This window comes from Alligator sinensis, unplaced genomic scaffold, assembly GCF_000455745.1.
Source record: "Alligator sinensis unplaced genomic scaffold, ASM45574v1 scaffold125_1, whole genome shotgun sequence".
NCBI classification, from domain to species: Eukaryota; Metazoa; Chordata; order Crocodylia; family Alligatoridae; genus Alligator; species Alligator sinensis.
The window spans coordinates 2,502,459-2,519,534 of NW_005841893.1; the positions used below are offsets into that span (position 1 = coordinate 2,502,459).

Sequence of the window (17,076 nt, forward strand, 5' to 3'; positions counted from 1 at the left end):
GGCCCAGCATCGTCCCACGCACAGCGACTTCCGCCCGCCTGCTCGCGCCACTTCCTGTGCGCAGGGAACCCGCTCCGCCCGCGCGCCGCCCCGCGCTTGGGTTCCGGGGGGAGGGGCCGTGTGTACACCCCCACCACCCGCGCCCGTTCCCTTCATCTGGTGCCTGGGCTCGGTGGGGGGGGTGTTCTCTTTGAGTCTTTCCGTGAGGTGTTTCCGGCTGCAGGCTGACAGGGCCCGGCTCTGCAGTTCTGTTTAAGAGCGGGTTTGAAACGAGACCTGCAGGTGTTTACGGAGGAAGGCCCTGCCCTGAGTCTGCACGGTGCTGGCCTGGACTTTTGAGTCTGGCGGCTTCGGTCATGTTTTCCCCTTGATTCCCAGTGAATAAAGGTGTGAAGTCAGGAATGTCGGAGTTGAAGCGTTCGCCGCGGGGAGCAGAGGCACAAGCAGCTGCTTTCACGTCCAGACGGGATGGATTTTGCATATGCAAAAGGTCATGCTCCCGCGTTAGTTGGGAAGCTACCCACATACTGGTATTTTCTGATGTCAGCATTCCTCGCATTAAGAAGCACCCACTGAGGCAGTCCGTGTGTTCATGTGCTTTAGTGTCAAGCCCCTGGGGCACTGTGCTGGAGGCAACGGGGACTCGATCAGTGGGGCTCAGTCTTTTTTTGGATCCCCTTGGAAAATCGCAGCTCTCTTCTTATGCCTAAAGAAAAATAATAAGAGGAGGGTTGGGTTTTTTTCCTGTAGTCAAGAGCTCGGGAGGCCACAGTGGCAGATACCTATTTGGCATCCCTGGGTTTATCTCATGAATGGTGCTTGAGTGCCTCTTAGTGCTGGCATGGCAAGGTCCTGCACACCACCCTCAAAAGGAGCTCGTGGCCCCTTGGTTGGGAATTGCACTAGATTGGGGTGCTCGGCTCCTAGCCAGTCGGCTGAATGTGGCCCATGGAGTCATGGCATCCAGCCCGTACAGCTCCACAAGGGTCAGGGAGGTTGGTGGTGAGGGCACAGTGGCAATTAACATTGCAACCCCTCTCCCATGCCAAATTCTGGAGACCCATGTGGCCAGATCAGGGCTGGGTTGTGCTCCCTCATCCTGCATGGCTGGATCATGGCAATGATGCCCCCCTTGTTCCCTTCCATGTGGCCAGGACCTACTTCTCCCACTGGATCGGGTCTACCATCCAGATCCAGCCCATGGACAAACCAAGCCCAGCCTATCTGGACCATGGGGCAGAAAGGTTGAGCATAAATTAACCTTGACTAGGTGGAGCCCATCTCCTTCTCAGTGACTGTCTATACTATGTTCTATTGTATGTTCTACTATGTTCATGCTTCTGGGCTTTGCTGGTTGCCACATGGGGTGGGAGGGAATTCCCTGTGACCTCCCCCACTCCCTTTCTGCTACATGTGAGGGCCGGGTTTTTTTAAGCCTTTCTCAGAGGCATTGGTTACTGGCTGCAGCCAAGACTGGGTACTTTGAGGTGTGCCAGTACTCCTGCAGGAACTTAAAGCTGGAGGTTCCTGGCTAAAGTGTCATGCCCCTCAGACTGATCACCTTAGTTGGGGGCAGGACGGAATTTTACCCCATGCTCAGACTGGTACTGACTGTGGGGGGGTTGCCTTCCTCTGTACCCCTGGGGGGCGGGGGGCTCTATCTGGAATCTCTTGAGTGTATATTAACAACCTTTTATAGAAGCAGGACATTGGCTGCCATGGTCCCCCTTTTTTATCCACGGCAGGTTATTGTGTTATGTCTTGTGTTGTGTCAGGGTTGATGGTAGTTTTACAAAGAGTTTAGATTATGGATTTGTATAGAATGGTTTGGATAGGGCAGGGGATAGAATGGTTCTTGTCTCAGGCAGGGGATTGGACTAGATGGTTAGACTAGGCAGTGGTTTTCAACCTGTGGTCCACAGACTATGTCTGATGGGTCCATGAAAGATGACTGATCAATCAAAAGTATGTGAATAGCCACACTTACAATTTAAAGGGGTCCTCACCTTCATTTGAAATGTCCAAAGGGGTCTGCACTTTCATTCAAATTGTTTTAGGTGTCCACAAACGAAAAAAAGTTGAAAACCACTGGACTAGGGAGTTGAAAAGTGCCATCCAGCCTGACTTCTCTATAATTCTATGCTATTCCTGCAGCGTGGCTGGGGCCAGGATCTGAATGTCTCCAGGGAAAACCGCAGCTGAAAAGTTCCCAAGCAGGCCTGCTTGTGTGATGCATGCTCAAGGGCATGGCAGGCTTCTGAGGGGCTGGAGTCTATTCCTGCAATTTTGATATTCATCGTAAGTTCCTAATTCCCTCCTGGCCAACCCTGTGTCATAAATACTTGCAGGACTCCTGGAACAGGGTCAGCCTATGCTCCCTGATCCAGCAATTGCTTGAATGTTTCTTGGTCAGTGTCCAGCTGGAGTTGGGAAATATAGGAAGAGGGGGGGGTAGAATAAAAAACACTCTGGAAGTGATGCACACAGATCATGACTGAGAGAAATTAAAGCAACTAACTTTGAAGGAGTGAAATCTGGGCCAGGGTTCCTGAAGCAGCACAGGTGGCTGTTGGCATCTGTGAAACTGGCAGCAGTGAATGTGTTTTGGGAGTCTGTGCAATTGTGCAGTTTGCAAATGCTGGTTTTGATTAGGATGCTGCCTGGCCTCAGTCCAGGACAATTTTTTTCATATTTGAGATGAAAGTCCCAGTTCAGGGAATCACGGGGGATGCCAGAGCATAGTCCTGAAACTTAGGACTGTCTCAGAAAATCCAGGACCATTAGTCACATCGAGATGGACTGAATAGGGAAAGGTATGCATAGTATAGGGAGAGAGGCTACCTGAATGTATTAAAGATGTCTGTGAGGAAATATCCTTGGATTCTTTTAGACTTTTTGGCTTATGTGACTGCTACACACACTATCAGTCTTCTGTAAGATTTCCTAATTCATCTTTAATGATAAAATATTATGTGCCATAAGTCTGATATCAATGTTTAGTCCTTGGTTCTTAGTGTCCAGCCAGCTTATACATTTTTATAGTTTTATCATTTCTGTACCTTCATGACTACAATATCGCTCTGACAGTACCAAAAGAACAAGTGAGTTATTCTTATTCCCATAACAACAAGAAGGAAGTCTAACTGTATTCAGCAACTCACATTCTGGGAGTACAAAGTTTTGTGCAGAAGAGTAAAAAAAATACAACTCACATGGTCATGGCACAGTATAATATATAACAGACCAATTTAAAATGCTGAGTATTTAGTACATCAAATTAAAATGTGCTAGTACCTGTAGTTTCCAATAGATGGCATCACACCATTTATAAAGTAACATTTAAGGTTAACTTTGTAGGCACTTAAAGTGATGTTTCTTTAGTTTTCTGGAATGGCCAGTCTCTCCAACCTGTTCTTCTCCTCCAGAAAGATCCAACAGCTTTGGAAACAAAATCAGAATCCTGCTTATCCTTTAAGCAGGAATTTGCACAGCAAGCCACAGTGCAGGCTTGTTCCTTGTGTACACATTTGCACGTGGGCGTAAAACATTACCAAGTTAATTAATGCAGGTATCAGTACTCCACCAGGTTCAGTCTAAGCAGTGACTTCCTGTGCTCCAAAGTGCCCCTCAAGCATGCTGTGCTGCTCTGAACAGCTTGTTCCCTAGACTGGAAACACTATAGCCACATCTGTTCAGTGCCACAGGCAGGCTAGTTAGGGAATAGCAAGTTAATTGGCAACATCGCTTAACAGTACTAATTAGTTAGCCTGAAATACTCAGCAAATGTGGCCACCTGGAGCAGTGCAGCCTGCCAGAGGATGTGGCTCTGGAGCCTGGTAAATGTACTGTTGTAGATATGGCTGAATCTAAATTGAGGTCAGCCAGACAGAAGCCTGGGAACCCATGTGCTGAGAGATGGAGACTCAGGCAGGAGTTGGGGTCCTCCGGCTCTGTTGGTGGAATTGCCTCCTGTGCCCTGGGGTAGGACAGTGTGACAACTGTAGATATTGTAGGGCTTACTGCTACTGCCAAGATTTCATTTACCCACCGGCGGTGACAGGATGGACCTTTATCTCGGATCACCTGGTCTGCCAGGAGACTCATCGTACTTTTCTCGCCTGCCACAGCATTGTTGGTACTGTTAATAGGAGGCAATACCCTGAGATGATCCTTCAGGTCTTGATCTCTGTCTTCTTCTGTAGGGCTCCAAACCTCCCCTTTACCCCATCCTAGCCACTCCAGGTGAAACTCAAAGCTTCTCTTTGGCCTGGTATTATGCTCTCCGACTCTCTAATGCGTAGTCCTCTGATGACCACAGTCTTAACCCGATATGCACCCACATCCAGGGGATGGCCTTAGACTGGGCTCAAAGACCCCAGAAACAACTCAGTCTCTCTTTAGAGTCAGTTCATGACCCCTTTACTTTGGGATCAGTCACTCATTTTCCAAAACAATTAATCTAACACTGCTCATTACAGATCTGTGTAGGTCTACTGGTGAGCAAACACAGTCCCTTGGTAGGATCTCTCTTCCGAGCAAAACAAAGACCCACCAGGGTGGCTCTAACCTTAGAAGGAAGTTTTCCTTGCTTCCCTCTGGGATCCTTAGCAGCTACTTCATTTAACTGCTTTCAAAATTCTTGTGTAGGGTAGGCATGCCTCCATGTGCCTCCTTCTTTTGGTTGCTCCCACAGCCTTTGTCTGGCAGGGTCAGCTGTACCTGCTTGCAGGAACACTCAGCCACTCCACTCAGCAGCTTGCAGGGAATCAACCCTTTCTGCCCCTCTCCAGGGCCAGAAATACCTCCTGGCAGCTTCCCTCCTCCAATCTGGAGTGAGAGGCTGCTCCAGAAGTGTTGCTGGTTTTCCTGTTTTGTTTTTTTTTCTGGTCTCCAGCTGCAGCCTCACCAGCTGCTCACACTGCAAGCTCTAAGGAACAAGGCTTTTGTTGGGCTAGTCCTTGCCAAGGAGATTTCAAATTGGCGTTATATGAAGTAGTGCTGGTAGCAACTTGGTAAATAGCCTTCCTTACCTCAGGCCCATGCTGAACCAATGTCCCATTGTGATGTTCAGAGATTATATGTTTCTAGTTCTGGTTCTCATGGATGATTGGAATTTTGGTCATTTTAAGCTTACTTGGCAGCTTGTTTTGTTTGTTTATAAGAGTATGTCTATTAACATCAGAGCCTTGAACAACTTCCAACTTGGCTAATTGCATTCTGCATATCAAATCTCCCGCTGCTGTTTTACTTATTATTTATTTCAGCCACTTAATGCAGCCCTTAAGCACCTAGCTGCCCTGGCAATTACATATTACAGATACAAATTATACAAGGGTTCCCAACTAACAATAATTCTTCACTTCCTGTCCTAAACTGTCATTATTCACAGCAGCACCACGCACAATTCTTATAGCATCCCACTGGTCCATAAGGCACCATCCTTACACATTGTAAACAACAGTGGAAGTTCTTGATCTTGCTCCTGTTCACACATGAGTAACATCCATGGGACTATTCAGTTGTGTAAAGTCATTCACATACACAATACATGCAGAGTTGGGGTGCAAGGTCCAGAGGATTCAGACAGCTTCACTACATGATCAGCTAGTAGGGCAATCGGAGGTCATTTTGAACAAAGGGGACTCTATGAACAAGACTGCACCATGTCTAATCAAGCAGGTTAGGAAAGGACTTTCCCTCAAAAATTCTGCTGCAGGAACTGGCCCTTATTGTGTCCATCTCTCATTCCTTGTCTACTAGCAATCTTCAGAAAGTGCTGAATGAAGAGTATGATGACGTTCTGGAGGAAATGATGCTGGATATCACAGTAAGACTTGTATTCCTATTTACAGGTCCAACTCTATAAACAATTAGACAAAGAAATAGATTTACTCATGTGAGTCTTAGAAAGGTTAAATGTAGGTGGCCCATCCCATAAGCATGTTTAAGCCACACACGGGAGTAAGGTGGTTAACATGAAGCGTATCCATCTTTGGCTCCCCAGAGCGAATGACCATTTACAGCAAGGAAACACAGGGTTGCTTTTGTGATCTCTTTTATTGAAATAACTGTATAGTTGGACGAGAAGTTAGGCAAGCTGTTGGGCACCAAGTACTCTTCGTTAGGTCAGCCCAGGGCAGGCAACGAATTTCAAAATCCTTCATGCTGTAGTGGGGTTGGAGTAGTGTTGTAGCTATGATGATTCAGGAAATGTGAGAAGCAAGGGGTTTTGTGGTGATATCTTTTATCAAACTGTACATTTGGGAGAGATGTTAGGCAGGCTTTTGGGTACAAAGTGCCCTTCCTTAGGTCTGCAGAAAAAAACAGTCTGAGCTAAATACTAGATAAAACAATGGCTGGTGTTTAGCTCTGCATGCAAATGAAATCTAAGTTAAACACCAGACAAAACAACGGCATGTCTGTTTCCACACATGCAAAAGAAAACAGGTACCCAGAGGAGTGGAGGAGAGCTGCAAACAGGAGCAGAGAGAGACTGTTAGAAGTCACTTCAAAGCAAAAGAAGAGAGAACCAACTTCTGTAAAACAAAGCCATTTAGAAGGGAAAGAATCATTACTACATGTGGAGTACAAGAGAGGTTAGAAGACACCTGTTAGATTATAATGAGTCAGAAGACCAGAGTCCAATAAACGATTCCAAAAACTACCCTGCTTCTCACATTTCCTGAACCATCGTGGCTACAAAACACTCTGACCTCATTTACAGGGTCAACGAGAAGTAGCCTTCTATACAAGTGTGGAACAAGACTCAAATTTTCCCTTCTGGCCCCACCTTTGCTCAAGTAGTTCCAATGAAAGCATCAACTAGCCATAAAAGCAATGGGTCCTTTCAGTGTGTGTACATTGGTGATTACAGTTTCAAGCCCTGCATCAGGAAAAGAATGGTATGTGTGACCCAGCATTCAAGACTTGCTTTTTCTGTCTAGGTAATGAAGAAAGAAGGAGAATCTATAGTTACTATTGAACTTAAAGAAAATGGTCCAAACATTCCCATCACTAAGCATAACAGGTAAGATCCTGAAGCTCTTCTGCACATTTCTCTTTCCTTGTTAGAATGCTCTACTATATGTAGTGCACATTTACTCACTTGTACTGATTTCTGTGCATTGGGTACACAGTAAATTGTTTTTTAATGAGTTTAGTGTTGAGGGTGTTATGCAAGATGGGACGTGTTACCAGAGAGAGAGTTCAAGCTTTATCACCTATACAGTTCACAAAGGATAGCAGCGATACAGAGGCGACTTGAGTGAAATCTTACAACCTATGTTATGCAAATGATCTAACAAAGCCCTCTGGTCTGAGACTCTGTGAGTCTGTGAAAGCACTACTTACACACTTTGTGCATAATTTGTAAAGTGTGTTGACTGTCTAGGATTATCATGTGATTAGACTATTCCCATTGCCAATAGAGAGAAACCGAACTGTGCTGCTTTACATCTGTGTAAATCCAGAATGATGTTGTTGATTTCAGAGGCAGTTACCATAGGTTGACACCAATATAAATACATTAGCGTAGAACATGGACCAGAGATTCATGTGTACATACTGTATAGAATACAGACCACCTATCATGTTTTACTCTGGGGCCCTGGGATACTACTATTGTATACATGTTGTTGTTATTGTTAATGGCATTAACTAGAATGAGAAACTATCCCTAAATACATTTATGTAACCAGTTGAACTGATGGACATTTGCAGGGGTCATTCTCGTTCATTCTTACATACAAGTAATCTTGTTTAACTCAATGTGATAACTAGTCATATGCACAGGATTTGCAGGATTGAAGAGTTAAGTAGTATACATTTTCCCTTTCAAATCACCTCTTGCACTGCTTCTCTGAAACCTAGAAAGTAATAGCACTGCATCTATACCTTTTGCAGGAAAGAATATATTGATGTGTATGTGAATTACACATTCAGTTTTAATCTGTGAAGAGGCAATTTAAAGATTTCAACGGATGCATTTTTAAGAGGCTGCCCAGCCAACAGGTGGAGGATCTTTCTTCCCACTGAACTTCAGGCCGTTTTCTATGGGCATACCAAATATGACTGGCAGCTGCTGGAAAAGGTAACTCAGGCAGGCAAATGTGTAGCTGCTCAATTGGCTGGACACACATTTCCTGTGACTTGTTTCTTTTTTGAGTGCATTGTTCATGAATGAGAAAACAGCTGACTCGAGGGACTGTTCGGGCAGAAAGGTTTTCACTTTGCGTCACTAGCTTGAACCCGTTTTTGATTAAAGTGGTGTCGCAGGGCACTTAGCTGCCCTGCTCCTAAAGTGGGGAAACTGCTGGGGAAAGAGCCCTAGCAGGGAATAAGGAGCCCAGCTGTGGGTTGCCAGGGCAACCAGAGAAGGTCAGCTGACCAGAAGGGGCAGGGCCTGGCTCCCTTATAAACCTTAGGGGCTGGGGCCAGAGGCAGTTCCCTGCCAGCAACCATGGAGGAAGGAGCTCTCTCATGGAAGGGATGGAGTATTTCCCAGTAGGCTTGAGCGTTGTTGTGGCCGGGTGGCTTCCATTTAAGTTATAGCCAGAGGGCTTGTGTTTATGTTGCTGTTTGTTAGACCGGTGGTTTGGGTGAGGCTATTAGGGGTTGGAGGAGGCCTCATAGGGGACTCACAGTGGAGTGCGAGGACCCCAGCGCTGGTGAGGGTGCAGCATTCGGGGTGCATAGACCCCGGCCCCAGAGCAGGGGGCAGCATTATTGAGAGAGCCCCAGGAGAGGGCAGCATTATTGGGAAGCCCCAGTGTGAGCACGGAGAGCCCCAGGAGAGGGCAGCATTATTGAGGAGCCCCAGTGTGGGCACGGTGAGCCCCAGAGAGGGTGCAGCACTACTGAGGAGCCCCACAGAGGGGGCTGCGTTACTGAGAGTCCAAGTCCAGAGAGGGCACAGAGAGAGAGAGAGGGACAGAATAACGTCCGTTACATCTGCGAGGCTTGGGGTGTGGTATTGGGGTGGTAGGAGCCACGCATAGCCCATAAGGCTTGGGTGCACGGTACAACCGTGACAGGAGAACCGTGGCCAAGGGGACAGATGGCAGCCTCCCTATAAAAATATATAAGATCAAAGACGTGGCGGGCGAGAATCGGAGGGTGCAAGACGACAGCTTGGCACGGTAAAGGAGGCGGCAGGGGAGAGCACGGCGACCCTGACGTCCCTCCTGTTACAAGTGGCTACCAGTCATTTGGGGCCTAAAGTGGCTGATGGTATTTCCTGAAGTCCTATCAGATTATGGTGCTTTCTAATTTTAACAATCTCTATAGCCAAAGAAACAAAATGGTCAGGAAATTCATGCTGCAGAATATAGTCCATACCACACTTTTTAGCACTCCCATTTAGACTAGAGAGTAGAAGAGGGATGGCCTTTGCTTAATAATATGTACAGCACCTAGCACCTCCTTGACCAGGGTCATTAGACCTTACAAGAACAATTGTTTTCAGAGTTGTACCATTTCTGGAAGAATTAGTAGATATGTATAACACTGTCTTTTGATTTTGGTAGTCCTTTGAACCCAGGTTGTACTCCATGCCACATAGATAGGAACTAGGCTAAAGGGTGTTGCTCTGAATTTATAGCTGTATTGTTGAGATCAGAACTGAGCTTTTTAATTTCATTTACTCTTCACTTGGGTAAGATTTTCCTTAAAGTCAGTGGGGGAAGGTCTAAAGAAAGAGAGAGAGGAATTGAATAATAATCACAGGTTTATCTCACAATCTGTAAAAACCAGGCAAGCAGATTCCACCTTAAAGAAACTAAGCAGATCTAAACCTGTAACCAAAGGGTTATTTTATGTATTTGCCGGGTAAATTATTGTTTTATAAAAGTAATGCTCTGAGTAGTTAGCTCTGTATTTAAAAAAACAAACAAACATGTTTTGAATTCTTTCATTTGGAAAATAAGTCTGCCCTCACTTTTCTTTGGTTGTACTTTTACCATTTCCATGCCAGAGCCATCTCTGCCTTGTATCGGCAGGCACAAAGGACCATGGGCAAACTTAGTTCTGTTCTTCTAGGACTCTGTCTTGGAGGTTGCCCCAGGGCATCTGATTTATTCCAGATTCTGTTATGGTTATATTATGCTTAGCACCTATATGCAGCCTTGCTTTAATTGGTCCTGGACCCTCCTAGAGCCTGTGCATATGATGGATCATGAATCATCATGCAGCTGAGGTAGGAGGTATTTGATTAGCTTCAAAGCTGTTGCCTTTAGTGAGTATTTAGTTCATCTGCACAAATGGAAGACTGTCTACTTAATCTGTCATTGGTGCAAGCCCAATAACTTCAACATGAAGTTCAACATATGACATGAAGCTGGATTCCCAGCTGATGGAGCTACTTCCACATTTGGAAATAACAGGCACGTCTATATGTGTGATTAATGCAGACAAATAAACTCTAGAGTCTATTGCTCTGGAGTTTTTTTGCTCCAGAGTTTATTTATGTGCAGCATATGGAGCCCCATTGGAGCAGCTCAGGCTGGCAGGGGACCCAGGGGGTCAGCTTGCCAATGCAGGGCTGCTCCGGTGGGGCTGCATGTTCTGCAGAGAGGGTGGCTGAAGCATGAGGGTGGCTCAGCACAGGGGCTGCCTGCCAGCTAGCTCTATGCTGAAGCACCCTTATGCCTCAGTCAGTCCCTCCATGGCACGTGGAGCCCCAACAGAGCAGCCCTGGGCTGGCTTCTCCCCCCACCCCAGCTCCACATGATATGGAGCAGCTGGCTGGGGCATGAGGGTGCTCCAGTGTGGGGACTTCCTGCCAGCTAGCCCTGCATTGAAGCACCCTGTGTGCCAGCTAGCCAGGGAAGCATCTATACATGCGCTGCTACGCACAAAAAAACTCCACATAAGAAGAGTACTTGTAAATACAAGTACTATCCTACTGCAGATTTTCTTAGTATTGTGCACCCTAATAGGGATGCACATGTAGATGCCAACATGCTCACTGCACAGTTAATTAGTCAATTATGCAGTAAACATCTTGTGTAGATATACCCAACCTGGTGTTCTTGCTGGAAAGCACATGGGAGTATGGGCAAAGAGGAGGACTGAAAATCCAGCCTTTTACCCCAAGTGTTGACTTCTACTTAGGTGTCTAATTAATATAGCTGGTCTGAAATTTTAAACTAGGATGTTTTTGATTTTTCAATCGCAAATTCAATTTTTCATGGGAACAGTCACAGTATTGCCAACATTTTTAGCTGTTAAGAAAATCTGAGGAGAATATTTTTATTTTGGTCACATGGCAGAAACTGAACTACTTTGAGGGTTTATTTTTCCTCCAAAATGAATAGAATTGTTTTGTTTCAGGGCAGTGTAATACCAATACTAGAGGTTTGCTTGAGCTGCCAAGGTGTATCATAGGAATTGCAATTCAAGTGCCTGCTGCCCACATTGTTCTCCACGAGCAAGGATCCCTGGCTGAACTGTATATCCCAGGATGCACCATGTGTTCCCTCTGGCAGAACAGCAGAGGTGCATCATGGGAGATAGATAGGTAAAGATCTTCCCAGAGCCACCCATACTAGCCTTCAAACAAGCACCAAACCTCACCAACCTCATCACCAGAAGCAAACTTCCTCAAGCCCAGAACACACCAAAAGGATCCAGATGGTGCCATGACAAAAAATGCAAAACCTGCCAACACCTCTCCACCACCCCCACAATTACTACACCCCACAACAGCCATCAGCATCCCTGGATCTTACAGCTGCACCTCCAGAAATGTAATATACCTCATCCAATGCACCAAATGCCCTGATGGAAAATACGTAGGAGAGACCAAACAACAACTGTGCACCAGAATGAACGCACACCAGAAATCTATCAAAGACAGAAATACCCAATTACCGGTGGGGGCACATTTCTCACAGGAGGGCCACTCTCTCTCCAATCTCTCAGTCCTGATCCTCAAGGGAAACTTACACAACACTTCCCAGAGATGAGCCTATGAGCTCTATTTCATCAACCTCCTGAATACTAGAGATCATGGACTAAATATAGACATTGGATTTTTGATACATGATAATCTGCCTGGCAACTGACTCCCCAGCCCAGCCCCTGGCTTCTTTACTTTTCATTCCACCCAGGAAGAGCACACACCAACTACTGAAACTTCCTTAGCCTGATGAAGGGTTTTTGAACTCGAAAGCTTGCTTAATAACTATTCTCCAACTATTTGGGTTGGTCTAATAAAAGATATCAAATTCACCCAAGGAACCTTGTCTGCTCATGGGAGATAGTGCACTCATTTCTATTCAGTGGTATGGGTGGGGTTGTCAAGAATTTGAATTACAACTCCCATTAGATTTGCAGTGGTTTAAAGCAGTGTTTCCCAACATTTTCCAGCCCAAGGCACACTTACATTAATAAAAATGTTCCGTGGCACACCTGTTAAGGCATTCCCCATCCTCATACCTATTGTAGCTTATTGCCATGGCACAATTCTGTGGCACACTTTTGTGCTGCAGCACACTAGTTGGGAAACACTGGTTTAAAGAGATGCAAATGAACCCCGTTCAAAAGAAACCTTTGAGTTCTGATGAAAAATGTTTCAACAAAATGTTTTGATAAGCCCTAGCTCAGACATTAATGTGGTTTTCCATTCTGGAGAGATGTTGCCTGTTTGTGCCACAAACAAATGCCAGAATATCAGAATTTCTCACAGGACTAAAATTCTGATTTTTCCACCAACTCTAGTAACTCAGTTTTGGGCTCCACAATTAAAAAAGGATGTGGAGAAGCTTGAGAGAGTCCAGAGAAGAGCCACGCGCATGATCAGAGGTCAAGAAAACAGACCTTACAACAACAGGCTGAGAGCCATGTGGCTCTTTAGCCTGGAAAAGCGCAGACTCAGGGGTGATCTGATGGCCACCTATAAGTTTATCAGGGGTGACCACCAGTACCTGGGGGAACGTTTGTTCACCAGAGCGCCCCAAGGGATGAGAAGGTCGAACAGTTATAAACTACTGCAAGACTGTTTCAGGCTAGACATAAGAAAGAATTTCTTTACTGTCCGAGCTCCCAAGGTCTGGAATAGCCTGCCATCGGAGATGGTTCAAGCAGCCACATTGAACACCTTCAAGAGTAAATTGGATGCTTATCTTGCTGGGATCCTATGACCCCAGCTGACTTCCTGCCCTTCGGGCGGGGGGCTGGACTCGATGATCTTCCGAGGTCCCTTCCAGCCCTAATCTATGAAATCTATGAACTGAACTCTCTCGGCAAGGTATTCCCTGGTAACTTTCTCTATAGTGCTGGATGGTGATAGCAGGTGGCATTGGACATGTTCCAAAAAATGAGATTCCCCAAATTCATTTCTAACTCTAGTGTTATTTAAGTTTTAAGGAGAAGGAAGCTTGGTTGAGGTCCTTAGAGCTTTCTTTGCTTGTGGGAATAGTCCTGATTGGCACAAGTCAACCCAGCTTATGCCACACAAGACTTGCACCATATGAAATGCAGTTTAAAAAGCAAGTGTCCAGATATAGAACCAGTGTAGAATGGTTTAAAGGACTTGAAAGTTCCTGGAACATTTCAAAAGTATACCTAGATAATCAGGTATTATTTTGATCCAGTTTTCTGTGAACTAGTTCAGTGACATCTGCAGACACCAAGCTTCCAGGACTAGTGTCTGGTCAGTCCTCCAGGCACCCTGTACTGCACCATTTCTAAGTCCTCCTAGCCCCCACCCCAACTCTCATATGGCAACTGGCTGCTCTGGTAATGCTTATTACTCAGATGGGTGGAGTGCTCCTATTTCTGGGCAAGCAACAATTGTAGCAGGCTTGCCTTTCAGAGCTTGGGTTGAGTCCCAGGCTTGAAATCTTACTGTTTTGATTGGTGGAACTCATCCACCAATCAGGAGGCAGCAAGAGCAGTTAAGTCGCACCCCTTTCCTGAGGGGAGGGGAGAGGAGTCGTCCCCCCCCCCCCCCCCGATTGAAGACTGCAACACTCAGGTCGGGAAGACTTCAGGGGCAGAGCCCTGGAGAGTATTAAAGGAGCTGTGAGCCCAGCATGAGGGGACACATCTGGGACTGCGAAGAGAGAAGAGCGGGGCTTAGAAGAGCTGCTCAGCACAGCGAAGCAGTAGCCCAGAAGCACCCCTGAAGACTTCCATCACCAGGGAACAGCAGACGGCTCCAGCAGCTAGGCTCTCGGTGTGCGGCACAGCGCACAGCATCCAGACCCTGGGAGCTGTGTGAGGTGGCTCGGGTCTGCAATCTCTGGCATGCAGCCAGAGACACGGTGCCCAGGATGCTGCACAAAGTAGGACCTTTGAAGTGCTTGAGCGGCTCGGGTCCTCAACCCCCGGAACGAGGCTGGGAGCTCAGTGTAGGAGGCGCTGCACGGAGGGGTCCAGGAGCGGACCAAGCCTGGTGCTGCACGAGGCAGCCCACGCCTCTGACCCATAGCAAAAAGTTGAGTCCAGAGAGCCAGACAGTGATCGGGCTACTGAGTTAGCAGACAGGGCCGAGTCAGAGGCCCCAGAAGCCCTGTATAGCAGAGCCCTGTTCCAGGGGACAGCGACACCCCCCCCCCAGAAACCCACTGCAGGCAAGAGAGCAGCCTGGTGCAGAGGACGAGGACCACCCTCCAGGCCTGGGAGCCCTGCGTTGCAAGGAACAAGGAAAAGAGGATTCCCACAGGGGAAGAGAGGGCCCCCCTAAAGTTACCAGCTTCTTTGTAGGGCTTGGGAATAGCCCAAGGGCATTGGGGTTTCCCCTCAGGATTGAGTTTATCTTTGGGGTTTATCTGTTTCAGATCAGATACTTACCTGTATCTGGAGCACTGGTATAAGGTTTTATGTCATTTACCCAGAAAGTATTGTTTACATTACTGGTTTAGATATCTTATATGTACAATGTATGTATGTGTGTATATGCTTATATCCATATTCCTTTCCCTTGTGATAAGTTAATGTAAATAAATGTGTATATAGTTAACTCCCCTGACTGTCCTGGCCTGGTTCTATAGGGACAGAGGGAAACGGAGTGGTCTGCAGTTCCCACCCCACGGCACACCTGCCAGCTAACAGTCCCCTTCAATTGTAGAAGGGGAGTATATACCCAAGTTACCTGGGCTACACAATTAACAATTAATGGACCAATGCACATTGACTGAGCATGGAATTGAGAGCCATTCTGTGTTATTACATGCCTGTTGTGCAGTGGCTCAGTTTTCCCTCATTCTGCAATCCTGGGGAAATGCTGGGCACTTGCCACTGTGAGGCAGTGCCTCACTCCTACCCCACCATGAGGATTCTGCAGCACTGCAATGCCTGAAAGGTGGCTGTCCTATTTGGAACCCTTGGCAGTGCCTCTGGTTTAATTTTACATGTGTGCACACCTCCTGGGTTGTAGGGTTAAAGCCACAGCCAGCAGGTAGCAGGATTCAAAGTATTCAAGCGGTATACTCAAGAACAAACAAGCAGCATAAATCAGTGCCTCTAAACTTAATCTGGGTCCTCCTCATGATGTGATCTCAGTAAGCTTTCTGTCTGTATCTTCCTGACTTTTCTTCCATTCCCCTCTGCAGCTTTTCTGACAGGAACCAATCGAATTGCTGCTGAAAGAATGGAATACTTGATATTGAACATTGAAAAACTTCAAAGAGAAAATGCAAATGAATACTATCCTATGGCTAATACTTGCTCCCACATTTTGGGCCTTCCAAATTACAACAGTGAGGAGATCCTGAGGAAGAAATTCCTGACTGCCTTGGAGAATTATGAAAAATTTGGCCTATCATAAGTATTGGGCTTTAGAAAAAGAAACATTTTTCATGTCTTTATTGCAATACTTTTCTGTCAGCTCCTGTTTGAGGATGTCTCCTTGTGCCCTGTCTTTTATTTTTACTGCCTCTTATTTGACTCTGTTCATTTTTTGGGATTCCATCTGGAATCTCCTCCTCCGATAATGCATCTGACATGCAGAGAGGATGTTTGTAAGGAGATGCTGAACTAACAAAAATGGACTGAAAGAACTACAGAGGCAAGACCTAACCGAATGTAATTCGTTACTAAAGAAATAATTGCCCATCATGAATGATGGGGAGTGGGGGAGGGGGCTGGGATGGAGTGCCGCCACCTAACACCCCAGGCTGCCGCTGTTCTGCCTCTTGCGCTGCTGGCCCCTGCTCCCCCACCCTCTGTCTGGTCCTCAGCATGGCTTTGGAATTATGGCGGCACTCCCCCACGCTTGGAGCACTCTGATTGGCTGTTTCTGTCAACCAATCAGAGCACGAATAAAGCATTATGGACGAACAGTCAGATAGAGTTAGGATTTTATAATATTATAATAATAATTGGTGTTCATGTACTACAAGTACCTTAGGGACTCTGATGCTCAGCTTCTTTTGAATTTCATTTGAATTTGAGCAGCTGAGTGTCTTAGGCTCCAAAGATACCCTGAGCCTTAATATGTTTCTAAAAAAAATTTTGTGATGAATTATTTCATAGGTGTATATATACAACATGGTTACAATATATATTGTAGGTTAATTTTTATTTGTTTGTAATATTTGTTTCTTTTCCTTCTTAAAGAAACATGCAATACATTCTAAGATGAATGGTGCTGAATTGCTCTGTGGAATAAAACAATGTCCCTGACTCATGTTTAAAATTTTTTTTTAATCATGGCCCTTTCAAGAATCCTGATGTTCCCCACATGTTTACAACTGGGATTTGCAAAAAAAATTGAAGGTGGTTGGGCCACTCCAAGCCCACTGAATCCTAAAGGCTAGGGACAGAAATTACACACAAACTGGTATAAGTGATTGGAAACCAATTCAAATCTGTAACACAACAGAAGTTCACTGCACATGAACCGCATTCAAAGCGGCTAAAACCAATTTAAGATAAACCTAGATGAATGTAGAATCACAGACTCATAAAAGTTAGGGTTGGAAGGGACCTTAGGAGGTCATCTAGTCAAACCCCCTGCTCAAAGTGGGACCATCCCCAACTAGATCATCCTAGCCAAAGCTTTGTCTAGCCAGGTTTTGAAAACCTCCAACAACGGAGCTTCCACTACCTCTCTGGGTAGCCTGTTCCAGTGTT

At 46.0% G+C, this 17,076-nt stretch overlaps 1 long non-coding RNA gene across 1 annotated transcript; it reads left to right on the top strand.

The window, feature by feature from the left end:
• Positions 1-442: 442 nt before the first annotated feature.
• Positions 443-15,973, top strand: LOC102382121. The gene is made up of 6 exons (XR_323169.3): positions 443-490; positions 2,155-2,298; positions 5,761-5,827; positions 6,945-7,027; positions 7,903-8,089; positions 15,555-15,973. It is a non-coding gene; the product is annotated as an uncharacterized LOC102382121 (long non-coding RNA).
• Positions 15,974-17,076: the final 1,103 nt, after the last annotated feature.